The sequence below is a fragment of the Triticum dicoccoides genome, chromosome 5A (genome assembly GCF_002162155.2).
Source record: "Triticum dicoccoides isolate Atlit2015 ecotype Zavitan chromosome 5A, WEW_v2.0, whole genome shotgun sequence".
NCBI classification, from domain to species: Eukaryota; Viridiplantae; Streptophyta; class Magnoliopsida; order Poales; family Poaceae; genus Triticum; species Triticum dicoccoides.
The window spans coordinates 399,305,428-399,319,318 of NC_041388.1; positions in this window are offsets into that span (position 1 = coordinate 399,305,428).

Consider the following 13,891-nt stretch of genomic DNA (forward strand, 5'->3'; position numbering starts at 1 on the left):
TTCTCGTGAGCGCTAAAGTTTCTGTTTTTTATAGCAAGATTAACAAGACTTTCCCCAAGTCTTCCCAACGGTTCTACTTGGCACAAACACTAATTAAACACAAAAACAAAAACAAAACAGAGGCTAGATAAATTATTTATTACTAAACAGGAGCAAAAAGCAAGGAATAAAAATAAAATTGGGTTGCCTCCCAACAAGCGTTATCATTTAATGCCCCTAGCTAGGCATAAAAAGCAAGGATAGATCTAGGTATTGCCATCTTTAGTAGGCAATCCATAAGTGGCTCTCATAATAGATTCATAAGGTAATTTAATTTTCTTTCTAGGAAAGTGTTCCATGCCTTTCCTTAACGGAAATTGGAATCTAATATTTCCTTCCTTCATATCAATAATTGCACCAATCGTCTAAGGAAAGGTCTACCAAGAATAATAGGACATGAAGGATTGCAATCTATATCAAGAATGATAAAATCTACGGGCACATAATTCCTATTTGCAACAATAAGAACATCATTAATTATTCCCATAGGTTTCTTAATAGTGGAATCCGCAAGGTGCAAGTTTAAAGAGCAATCATTAAAATCACGGAAACCTAACAAATCACACAAAGTTTTTGGAATCGTGGAAACACTAGAACCCAAATCACACAAAGCATAGCATTCATTATCTTTAATTTTAATTTTAATAGTTGGTTCCCACTCAGCATAAAGTTTTCTAGGGATAGAAACTTCAAACTCAAGTTTTTCTTCATAAGATTGCATCAAAGCATCAAAGATATGTTTGGTAAAAGCTTTATTTGACTATAAGCATGAGGAGAATTTAACAAGGATTGCAACAAGGAAATACATTCTATCAAAGAGCAGCTATCATAATTAAATTCCTTGAAATCCAAAATAGTAGGTTCATTAACATCTAGAGTTTTGATCTCTTCAATCCCACTTTTATCAAATTTAGCATCAAGATCTAAAAACTCCAAATTTTTGGAACGCCTCCTAGGTAAAGGTGGATCATATTAAGTCCCATCATTATCAAGATTCATATTGCAAAACAAAGATTTGATAGGGGATGCATCAATAACTTTTAGATCTTCATCTTTATTATCATGGAAACTAGAAGAACATGCTCTTATAAAGGAATCTTTCTTAGCATGTATCCTAGCGGTTCTTTCTTTGCACTCATCAATGGAAATTCTCATGGCTTTGAGAGACTCATTGATATCATGCTTAGGAGTAATAGATCTAAGTTTCAAAGAATCAACATCAAGAGAAATTATATCAACGTTCCTAGCCAACTCATCAATCTTAAGCAATTTCTCTTCAATCAAAGCATTGAAATTCCTTTGCAAAGTAATAAATTCTTTAATATTGGATTCAAAATTAGAGGGCATCTTATTATAATTTCCATAAGAATTGTTGTAGGAATTACCATAATTATTAGAGGAATTACTAGGATAAGGCCTAGGATTAAAGTTTCCTCTATACGAGTTGTTACCAAAATTATTCCTACCAACAAAATTCACATCCATAGATTCATTATTATTCTCAATCAAAGTAGACAAAGGCATATCATTAGGATCAGAAGAAACACTCTTATTAGCAAATAATTTCATAAGTTCATCCATCTTTCCACTCAAAACATTAATTTCTTCTATCGCATGCACCTTTTTATTAGTAGATCTTTCAGTGTGCCATTCAGAATAATTAACCATAATATTATCTAGGAGTTTAGTAGCTTATCCTAAAGTGATTTCCATAAAAGTGCCTGCCGTGGCCGAATCTAAAAGATTTCTAGAAGCAAAATTCAATCCGGCATAAAAATTTTGTGTAATCATCCACAAATTCAAACCATGTGTTGGGCAATTACGTATCATTAATTTCATCCTCTCCCAAGCTTGTGCAACATGTTCATGATCAAGTTTCTTAAAATTCATAATATCGTTTCTAAGAGAGATAATCTTAGCGGGAGGAAAATACTTAGAGATAAAACCATCTTTGCACTTATTCCAAGAATCAATACTATTTTTAGGCAAAGACGAAAACCAAGCTTTAGCACGATCTCTAAGCGAAAAAGGAAATATCTTCAATTTAACAATATCATTGTCAACATCTTTCTTCTTTTGCATATCACACAAATCAATGAAGCTATTTAGATGGGTAGCGGCATCTTCACTAGGAAGGCCAGAAAACGGATCTTTCATGACAAGATTCAGCAATGCAACATTAATTTCACAAGATTCAACATCGGTAAGAGGAGCAAATGGAGTGCTAATAAAATCATTGTTGTTGGTATTAGTAAATCACACAATTTAGTGTTATCTTGAGCCATCGTGACAAGCAAGCAATCCAACACACAAGCAAACGAGGAACGGGCAAAAAAAGGCAAATAGAGAAAGAGAGGAAGGATAGAGAGAGAGGGCGAATAAAACGGTAAGGGTGAAGTGGGGGAGAGGAAAACGAGAGGCAAATGGCAAATAATGTAATGCGGGAGATAAGGGTTTGTGATGGGTACTTGGTATGTTGACTTTTGCGTAGACCTCCCCGGCAACGGCGCCAGAAATCCTTCTTGCTACCTCTTAAGCGCTTGTGTTGGTTTTCCCTTGAAGAGGAAAGGGTGGTGCAGCAAAGTAGCGTAAGTATTTCCCTCAGTTTTTGAGAACCAAGGTATCAATCCAGTAGGAGGCTACGCGCGAGTCCCTTGCACCTACACAAAACAAATAAATCCTCACAACAACCGCGATAAGGGGTTGTCAATCCCTACACGGTCACTTACGAGAGTGAGATCTGATAGAGATGATAAGACAATATTTTTGGTATTTTTATGATAAAGATGCAAAGTAAAATAAAAGCAATTAAAATAAATAAGTATTGGAAGATTAATATGATGAAGATAGACCCGGGGGCCATAGGTTTCACTAGTGGCTTCTCTCAAGAGCATAAGTATTTTACGGTGGGTGACAAATTATTGTTGAGCAATTGACAGAATTGAGCATAGTTATGAGAATATCTAGGTATGATCATGTATATAGGCATCATGTCCAAGACAATTAGACCGACTCATGCCTGCATCTACTACTATTACTCCACACATCGACCGCTATCTAACATGCATCTAGAGTATTAAGTTCATAAGAACAGAGTAACGCCTTAAGCAAGATGACATGATGTAGAGGGATAAATTCATGCAATATGATAAAAAACATCTTGTTATCCTCGATGGCAACAATACAATACGTGCCTTGCTGCCCCTACTATTACTAGGAAAGGACACTGCAAGATTGAACCCAAAGCTAAGCACTTCTCCCATTGCAAGAAAGATCAATCTAGTAGGCCAAACGAAACTGATTGATAATTCGAAGAGACTTGCAAAGATAACCAATCATACATAAAAGAATTCAAAGAAGATTCAAATATTGTTCATATATAACTTGATCATAAACCCACAATTCATCGATCTCAACAAACACACCGCAAAAGAAGATTACATCAAATAGATCTCCACAAGAGAGGGGGAGAACTTTGTATTGAGATCCAAAAAGAGAGAAGAAGCCATCTAGCTAATAACTGTGGACCCGAAGGTCTGAGGTAAACTACTCACACTTCATCGGAGTATTGGGGAACGTAGCAGAAATTCAAAATTTTCCTACGTGTCACCAAGATCTATCTATGGAGAGACCAGCAACGAGTAGAAAGGGAATGCATCTACATACCCTTGTAGATCGCTAAGCGGAAGCGTTCAAGAGAACGGGGTTGAAGGAGTCGTACTCGTCGTGATCCAAATCACCGGAGATCCTAGTGCCGAACGGACGGCACCTCCGCGTTCAACACACGTACAGCCCGGTGACGTCTCCCATGCCTTGATCTAGCAAGGAGAGAGGGAGAGGTTGAGGAAGACTCCGTCCAGCAGCAGCACAACGGCGTGGTGGTGGTGGAGGAGCGTGGCAATCCTGCAGGGCTTCGCCAAGCACCGCGAGAGAGGAGGAGCACTTGGGAGAGGGAGGGCTGCGCCAGGGGCAAGGGTGAAGCTCCCATGCGCCTCCCCACTATATATAGGGGTGGAGGGGGCTGGTTTCTTGCCCTCCAAGTCCATTGGGGCGTTGGCAAAGGTGGGAGGAAAGAAATCCCATCATTTCCTTCCCCACCGATTGCTATCCCCCCTTTTTAGGGATCTTGATCTTATCCCTTTGGGATATGATCTTATTCCTTCTAAGGGGGGATCTTGGTGCGCCTTAACCAGGGGTGTGGGGCCTTTCCCCCACTACCCACGTTCATGTGGGTCCCCCCATGCAGGTGGGACCCACTCCGGAACCTTCTAGAACCTTCCCGGTACAATACCGAAAAATCCCGAACATTTTCCAGTGGCCAAAATAGGACTTCCCATATATAAATCTTTACCTCCGGACCATTCCGGAACTCCTCGTGACGTCCGTGATCTCATCCGGGACTCCGAACAACATTTGGTAACCACATACAAACTTCCTTTATAACCCTAGCGTCATCGAACCTTAAGTGTGTAGACCCTACGGGTTCGGGAGACATGTAGACATGATCGAGACGTTCTCCGGTCAATAACCAACAGTGGGATCTGGATACCCATGTTGGCTCCCACATGTTCCACGATGATCTCATCGGATGAACCACGATGTCAAGGACTTAATCAATCCCGTATTCAATTCCCTTTGTCTATCGGTATGTTACTTGCCCGAGATTCGATCGTCGGTATCCAATACCTTGTTCAATCTCGTTACCGGCAAGTCACTTTACTCGTTCCGTAACACATCATCCCGTGATCAACTCCTTGGTCACATTGCGCATATGATGATGTCCTACCGAGTGGGCCCAGAGATACCTCTCCGTTTACACGGAGTGACAAATCCCAGTCTCGATCCGCATAAAACAATAGATACTTTCGGATATACCTGTAGTGCACCTTTATAGTCACCCAGTTACGTTGTGACGTTTGATACACCCAAAGCACTCCTATGGTATCCAGGAGTTACACGCTCTCATGGTCGAAGGAAGAGATACTTGACATGGGCAAAGCTCTAGCAAATGAAATACACGATCTTTTGTGCTAGTCTTAGGATTGGGTCTTGTCCATCACATCATTCTCCTAATGATGTGATCCCGTTATCAACGACATCCAATGTCCATAGCCAGGAAACCATGACTATCTGTTGATCACAACGAGCTAGTCAACTAGAGGCTCACTAGGGACATATTGTGGTCTATGTATTCACACGTGTATTATGATTTCTAGATAATACAGTTATAGCATGAATAAAAGACAATTATCATGAACAAGGAAATATAATAATAATACTTTTATTATTGCCTCTAGGGCATATTTCCAACAGTCTCCCACTTGCACTAGAGTCAATAATCTAGTTCACATCGCCATGTGATTAACACTCACAGGTCACATCGCCATGTGACTAATACCCAAGAGTTTACTAGAGTCAGTAGTCTAGTTCACATCACTATGTGATTAACACTCAATGAGTTTTATGTTTGATCATGTTGCTTGTGAGAGAGGTTTTAGTCAACGGGTCTGAACCTTTCAGATCCGTGTGTGCTTTACAAATCTCTATGCCATCTCCTAGATGCAGCTACCACGCTCTATTTGGAGCTATTCCAAACAACTGTTCTACTTGGAGCTATTCTAAATTATTGCTCCATTATATGTATCCGGTCTCTCTACTCAGAGCTATCCGGATAGGTGTCAAGCTTGCGTCGTCGTAACCTTTACGACGAACTCTTTTACCACCTCCATAATCGAGAAAATTCCTTAGTCCACTAGTTACTAAGGATAACTTTGACCGCTGTCCTGTGAGCCATTCTTGGATCACTCTTGTACCCCTTGACTGACTCATGGCAAGGCACACTTCAGGTGCGGTACACAGCATAGCATACTGAAGAGCCTACGTCTTAAGCATAGGGGACGACCTTCGTCCTTTCTCTCTATTCTGCCGTGGTCGAGCTTTAAGTCTTAACTTCGTACCTTACAACTCAGGCAAGAACTCCTTCTTTGACTGGTCCATCTTGAACACCTTCAAGATCATGTCAAGGTATGTGCTCATTTGAAAGTATTATTAAGCATTTTGATCTATCCTTATAGATCTTGATGCTCAATGTTCAAGTAGCTTAATCCAGGCTTTCCATTGAAAAACACTTTCAAAATAACCCTATATGCTTTCCAGAAATTCTACGTCATTTCTGATCAACAATATGTCAACAACATATACTCATCAGAAATTCTATAGTGCTCCCACTCACTTCTTTGGAAATACAAGTTTCTCATAAACTTTGTACAAACCCAAAATTTTTGATCATCATCAACGCATACATTCCAACTACGAGATGCTCACTCCAGTCCTTAGAAGGATTGTTGGAGCTTTGCATACTTATTAGCATCTTTAGGGATTGACAAAACCTTCCGGTTGTATCACATACAACCTTTCCTCATTAAAATCGTCGAGGAAACAATGTTTTGACATCCTATCTGCAAGATTTCATAAATAATGCAGTAATCGCTAATATAATTCCAACAGACTCTTAGCATCGCTACGAGTGAGAAAATCTCATCGTAGTCAACTCCTTGAACTTGTCGGAAAACATCTTAACGACAAGTCGAGCTTTCTTAATGGTGACATTTACCATCATTGTCCGTCTTCCTTTTGAAATCCATCTGTACTCATTAGCCTTACGACCATCGAGCCGTTCTGCCAAAGTCTACACTTTGTTTTCATACATGGATCCTCTCTCGGATTTTATGGCCTCAAGCCATTTATCGGAATCCGGGCCCACCATCGCTTCTCCATAGCTTGTAGGTTCATTGTTGTCTAGCAACATGACCTTCAAGACAGGATTACGTACCACTCTGAAGTAGTACGCATCCTTGTCATCCTACGAGGTTTGGGAGTGACTTGATCCGAAGTTTCATGATCAATATCATAAGCTTCCACTTCAATTGGTGTAGGTGCCACAGGAACAACTCCCTGTGACCTGTCACACACTAGTTGAAGAGACGGTTCAATAACCTCATCAAGTCTCCACCATCCTCCCACTCAATTCTTTCGAGAGAAACTTTTCCTCGAGAAAGGACCCGATTCTAGAAACAATCCATATTGCTTTCGGATCTGAATTAGGAGGTATACCCAACTATTTTGGGTTTCCTATGAAGATGCATTTTATCCGCTTTGGGTTCGAGCTTATCAACCTGAAACTTTTTCATATAAGCGTCGCAGCCCCAAACTTTTAAGAAACGACAACTTAGGTTTCTCTAAACCATAATTCATACGGTGTCATCTCATCGGAATTACGTGGTGCCCTATTTAAAGTGAATGTGGTTGTCTCTAATGCCTAACCCATGAAGGATAGTGGTAATTCGATAAGAGACATCATGGTACGCACCATATCCAATAGGGTGCAACTATGATGTTCGGACACACCATCACATTATGGTGTTCCAGGCGGTATTAATTGCGAAACAATTTCCACAATGTCTTAATTGTGTGCCAAAACTCGTAACTCAGATATTCATCTCTATGATCATATCATAGACATTTTATCCTCTTGTCACAATGTTCTGCTACTTCACTCTGAAATTACTTGAACCATTCAATAATTCAGACTTGTGTTTCATCAAGTAAATATACTCAACATTTACTCGAACCATCTGTGAAGTAAGAACATAATGATATTCACTGCATGCCTCAGCACTCATTCGACTGCACACATCAAAATGTGTTACTTCCAACAAGTTGCTATCTTGTTCCATCTTACTGAAAATGAGGCTTTTCAGTCATCTTGCCCATGTGGTATGATTTGCATATCTCAAGTGATTCAAAATCAAGTGAGTCCGAACGATCCATTTGCATGGAGTTTCTTCATGCATATACACCAATAGACATGGTTCGCATGTCTCAAACTTTTCAAAAACGAGTGAGTCCAAAGATCCATCAACATGGAGCTTCTTCATGCGTTTTATACCATTATGACTTACATGGCAGTGCCACAAGTAAGTGGTACTATCATTACTATCTTATATCTTTTGGCATGAAAATGTGTATCACTACGACCGAGATTCAATAAACCATCCCTTTAGGTGCAAGACCATTGAAGGTATTATTCAAAAATAGAGTAACCATTATTCTCCTTAAATGAATAACCGTATTGCGATAGACATAATCCAATCATGTCTATGCTCAACGCAAACACCAATCTCGGTGGTAGAGGGAGCGTGCGATGCTTGATCATATCAACCTTGGAAACACTTCCAACATATATCGTCAGCTCACCTTTAGCTAGTCTCCGTTTATTCCGTAGCTTTTATTTCGAGTTACTAACACTTAGCAACCGAACGGTATCCAATACCCTGGTGCTACTAGGAGTACTAGTAAAGTACACATTAACATAATGTATATCCAATATACTTCTATCGACCTTGCCAGCCTTCTCATCTACCAAGTATCTAGGGTAATGCTGCTCCAGTGGTTGTTCCCCTTATTACAGAAGCACTTAGTCTCGGGTTTGGGTTCAACCTTGGGTTTCTTCACTAGAGCAGCAGCTGAATTGCCGTTTCATGAAGTATCCCTTTGTTCCCTTGCCCTTCTTGAAACTAGTGGTTTCACCAACCATCAACAATTGATGCTCCTTCTTGATTTCTACTTCCGCGGTGTCAAACATCATGAATATTTCAAGGATCATCATATCTATCCCTGATATGTTATAGTTAATCACGAAGCTCTAGCAGCTTGGTGGCAATGACTTTGGGAAAACATCACTATCTCATCTGGAGGATCAACTCCCACTCGATTCAAGTGATTGTTGTGCTCAGACAATCTGAGCACAAGCTCAACGATTGAGCTTTTCTCCCTTAGTTTGCAGGCTAAGAAAATCGTCGGAGGTCTTATACCTCTTGACGTGGGCACGAGCCTGAAATCCCAATTTCAGCCCTCGAAACATCTCATATGTTCCGCGACGTTTCGAAAACGTCTTTGGTGCCTCTACTTAAACCATTTAATTGAACTATCACGTAGTTATCAAAACGTGTATGTCCGATGTTCGCAACATCGACAAACGACGTTGGGGTTCAGCACACTGAGCGGTGCATTAAGGACATAAGCTTTCTACTGATCGCATAATCGCTACTATCAACTTTCAACTATATTTTCTCTAGGAACATATCTAAACAGTGGAACTAAAGCGCGAGCTTACGACATAATTTGCAAAAGGTCTTTTGACTATGTTCAGGATAATTAAGTTCATCTTATGAACTCCCACTTAGATACACATCCCTCTGGTCATCTAAGTGATCACATGATCCGAGTCAACTAGGCCGTGTCCGATCATCACGTGAGACGGACTAGTCATCATCGGTGAACATCTTCATGTTGATCGTATCTACCATACGACTCATGCTCGACCTTTCGGTCTCCGTGTTCCGAGGCCATGTCTGCACATGCTAGGCTCGTCAAGTTAACCCTAAGTGTTTTCGCTGTGTAAAACTGTCTTACACCCGTTGTATGTGAACGTAAGAATCCATCACACCCGATCATCACATGGTGCTTAGAAGCGACGAACTGTAGCAACGGTGCACAGTTAGGGGAGAACACTTCTTGAAATTTTGTAAGGGATCATCTTATTTACTACCGTCGTCCTAAGCAAACAAGATGCATAAACATGATAAACATCACATGCAATCAAATAGTGACATGATATGGCCAATATCATTTTGCTCCTTTTGATCTTCATCTTCGGGGCTCCATGATCATCATCGTCACCGGCACGACACCATGATCTCCATCATCGTGTCTTCATGAAGTTGTCACGCCAACGACTAGTTCTACTTCTATGACTAACGCGTTTAGCAATAAAGTAAAGTAGTTTACATGGTGTTCTTCAATGACACGCAGGTCATACAATAAATAAAGACAACTCCTATGGCTCCTGCCGGTTGTCATACTCATCGACATGCAAGTCGTGAATCCTATTACAAGAACATGATCAATCTCATACATCACATATCATTCATCACATTCTTCTTGGCCATATCACATCACATAGCATACCCTGCAAAAACAAGTTAGACGTCCTCTAATTGTTGTTGCATGTTTTACGTGGCTGCTATGGGTTTCTAGCAAGAACGTTTCTTACCTACGCAAGACCACAATGTGATATGCCAATTGCTATTTACCCTTCATAAGGACCCTTTTCATCGAATCCGTTCCGACTAAAGTGGGAGAGACTGGCACCCGCTAGCCACCTTATGCACCAAGTGCATGTCAATCGGTGGAACCTGTCTCACGTAAGAGTACATGTAAGGTCGGTCCGGGCCGCTTCATCCCACAATACCGTCGAAACAAGATTGGACTAGTAACGGTAAGCATATTGAACAACATCAACGCCCACAACTACTTTGTGTTCTACTCGTGCAAAGAATCTACGCAATAGACCTAGCTCATGATGCCACTGTTGGGGAACGTAGCAGAAATTCAAAATTTTCCTACGTGTCACCAAGATCTATCTATGGAGAGACCAGCAACGAGTAGAAAGAGAATGCATCTACATACCCTTGTAGATCGCTAAGCGGAAGCGTTCAAGAGAACGGGGTTGAAGGAGTCGTACTCGTCGTGATCCAAATCACCGGAGATCCTAGTGCCGAACGGACGGCACCTCCGCGTTCAACACACGTACAGCCCGGTGACGTCTCCCATGCCTTGATCCAGCAAGGAGAGAGGGAGAGGTTGAGGAAGACTCCGTCCAGCAGCAGCACAATGGCGTGGTGGTGGTGGAGGAGCGTGGCAATCCTGCAGGGCTTCGCCAAGCACCGCGAGAGAGGAGGAGCACTTGGGAGAGGGAGGGCTGCGCCAGGGGCAAGGGTGAAGCTCCCATGCACCTCCCCACTATATATAGGGGTGGAGGGGGCTGGTTTCTTGCCCTCCAAGTCCATTGGGGCGTTGGCAAAGGTGGGAGGAAAGAAATCCCATCATTTCCTTCCCCACCGATTGCTATCCCCCCTTTTTAGGGATCTTGATCTTATCCCTTTGGGATATGATCTTATTCCTTCTAAGGGGGGATCTTGGTGCGCCTTGACCAGGGGTGTGGGGCCTTTCCCCCACTACCCACGTTCATGTGGGTCCCCCCATGCAGGTGGGCCCCACTCCGGAACCTTCTAGAACCTTCCCGGTACAATACCGAAAAATCCCGAACATTTTCCAGTGGCCAAAATAGGACTTCCCATATATAAATCTTTACCTCCGGACCATTCCGGAACTCCTCGTGACGTCCGGGATCTCATCCGGGACTCCGAACAACATTCGGTAACCACATACAAACTTCCTTTATAACCCTAGCGTCATCGAACCTTAAGTGTGTAGACCCTACGGGTTCGGGAGACATGTAGACATGACCGAGACGTTCTCCGGTCAATAACCAACAGCGGGATCTGGATACCCATGTTGGCTCCGACATGTTCCACGATGATCTCATCGGATGAACCACGATGTCAAGGACTTAATCAATCCCGTATTCAATTCCCTTTGTCTATCGGTATGTTACTTTCCCGAGATTCGATCGTCGGTATCCAATACCTTGTTCAATCTCGTTACCGGCAAGTCACTTTACTTGTTCCGTAACACATCATCCCGTGATCAACTCCTTGGTCACATTGCGCATATGATGATGTCCTACCGAGTGGGCCCAGAGATACCTCTCCGTTTACACGGAGTGACAAATCCCAGTCTCGATCCGCATAAAACAATAGATACTTTCGGAGATACCTGTAGTGCACCTTTATAGTCACCCAGTTACGTTGTGACGTTTGATACACCCAAAGCACTCCTACGGTATCCAGGAGTTACACGCTCTCATGGTCGAAGGAAGAGATACTTGACATGGGCAAAGCTCTAGCAAATGAACTACACGATCTTTTGTGCTAGTCTTAGGATTGGGTCTTGTCCATCACATCATTCTCCTAATGATGTGATCCCGTTATCAACGACATCCAATGTCCATAGCCAGGAAACCATGACTATCTGTTGATCACAACGAGCTAGTCAACTAGAGGCTCACTAGGGACATATTGTGGTCTATGTATTCACACGTGTATTACGATTTCCGGATAATACAGTTATAGCATGAATAAAAGACAATTATCATGAACAAGGAAATATAATAATAATACTTTTATTATTGCCTCTAGGGCATATTTCCAACACGGAGAAGCCATGGTGTTCATGTAGAAGCCCTCCGTGTCGATGCCCCCTCCGGCGGAGCTCCGGAACAGGCCCCAAGATGGGATCTCGTGGATACAGAAAGTTACAACAGTGGAATTAGGGTTTTGGCTCCGTATCTGATCGTTTGGGGGTACGTAGGTATATATAGGAGGAAGAAGTACGTCGGTGGAGCAACAGGGGGCCCACGAGGGTGCAGGGCATGCCTGAGGGGGGGGGGGTAGGCGCGCCCCCCTACCTCGTGGCCTCCCTGTTGGTTGCTTGACATAGGGTCCAAGTCTCCTGGATCTTGTTCGCTCCAAAAATCACGTTCCCGAAGGTTTCATTCCTTTTGGACTCCGTTTGATATTCCTTTTCTTCGAAACCCTAAAATAGGCAAAAAACAACAATTCTGGGTTGGGCCTCCGATTAATAGGTTAGTCCCAAAAATAATATAAAAGTGGATAATAAAGCCCAATAATGTCCAAAACAGAAGATAATATAGCATGGAGCAATCAAAAATTATAGATACGTTGGAGACGTATCAGTATTGAGATACCGACGATCGAATCTCGGGCAAGTAACATACCAATGACAAAGGGAACAACGTATGTTTTTATGCGGTTTGACCGATAAAGATCTTCGTAGAATATGTAGGAACCAATATGGGCATCCAGGTTCCGCTATTGGTTATTGACCGGAGATGAGTCTCGGTCATGTCTACATTGTTCTCGAACCCGTAGGGTCCGCATGCTTAACGTTCGATGACGATCGGTATTATGAGTTTATGTGTTTTGATGTACCAAAGGTAGTTCGGAGTCCCGGATGTGATCACGGACATGATGAGGAGTCTTGAAATGGTCGAGACATAAAGATTGAAATATTGGACGATGTTATTCGGACACCGGATGAGTTCCGGGGTCACCAGATAAATATCAGAGTGCCGGGGGTTATCGGAAACCCCGAGGGGGAACTAATGGGCCAACATGGGCCTTGTGTGAGAGAGAGAAAGAGGTGTAACATCCCAAATTTCAATTTGGAATGTTATACACTAGATCATCATTTGCATATCATATTTATTGCATTTTGGTTGATCCTAGAAATTCAACGCAACTCAAGGACCCTCGGAGAGAGTTGGGGATATCGTTATTTTCATATTTGAGTTCTCTCAAATTTTGAAAATAGGATCATTTGATTTTATTTATTTTATCTTCAATTATTTCTATTATCAAAATATGAGAGAGGGAATAAAATGACTTTCCCAAAGTAAAGAAATATTGAGGATTTAATAAAAAATCAAATAACATTTTATTTTGGTTTTATTTGCTATTTTATTTGATTTAGGAAAATGCGCGTTTTTCAAAATTACATTTAGGCCCCAAATAAATGTTCATCCTATGCAGCTTGATTTTAGAAGCCGGGGAAAATTTATCTCGGGATTTTTGGAGTCTGTTTAGTATTCCTTTTGTTTTTTTCTGAGCGTAATTATTTAAAAAAACAAAAAAGGGTCCGACCCGACTCTGGGCCGTAACCGACCAGGACTCCTCCTGGCCGGGGCTTTAAGTAGCGCCGCCCGAGGCCCGGGAACAGCCCAAGCCGCGCCCCGCCCAAACCCTAACCCTAGCACCGCCGCCGCGCCGCCGCCGCCCCGCGCCACTCCCGCCGCGCCGCCACCCGCCGC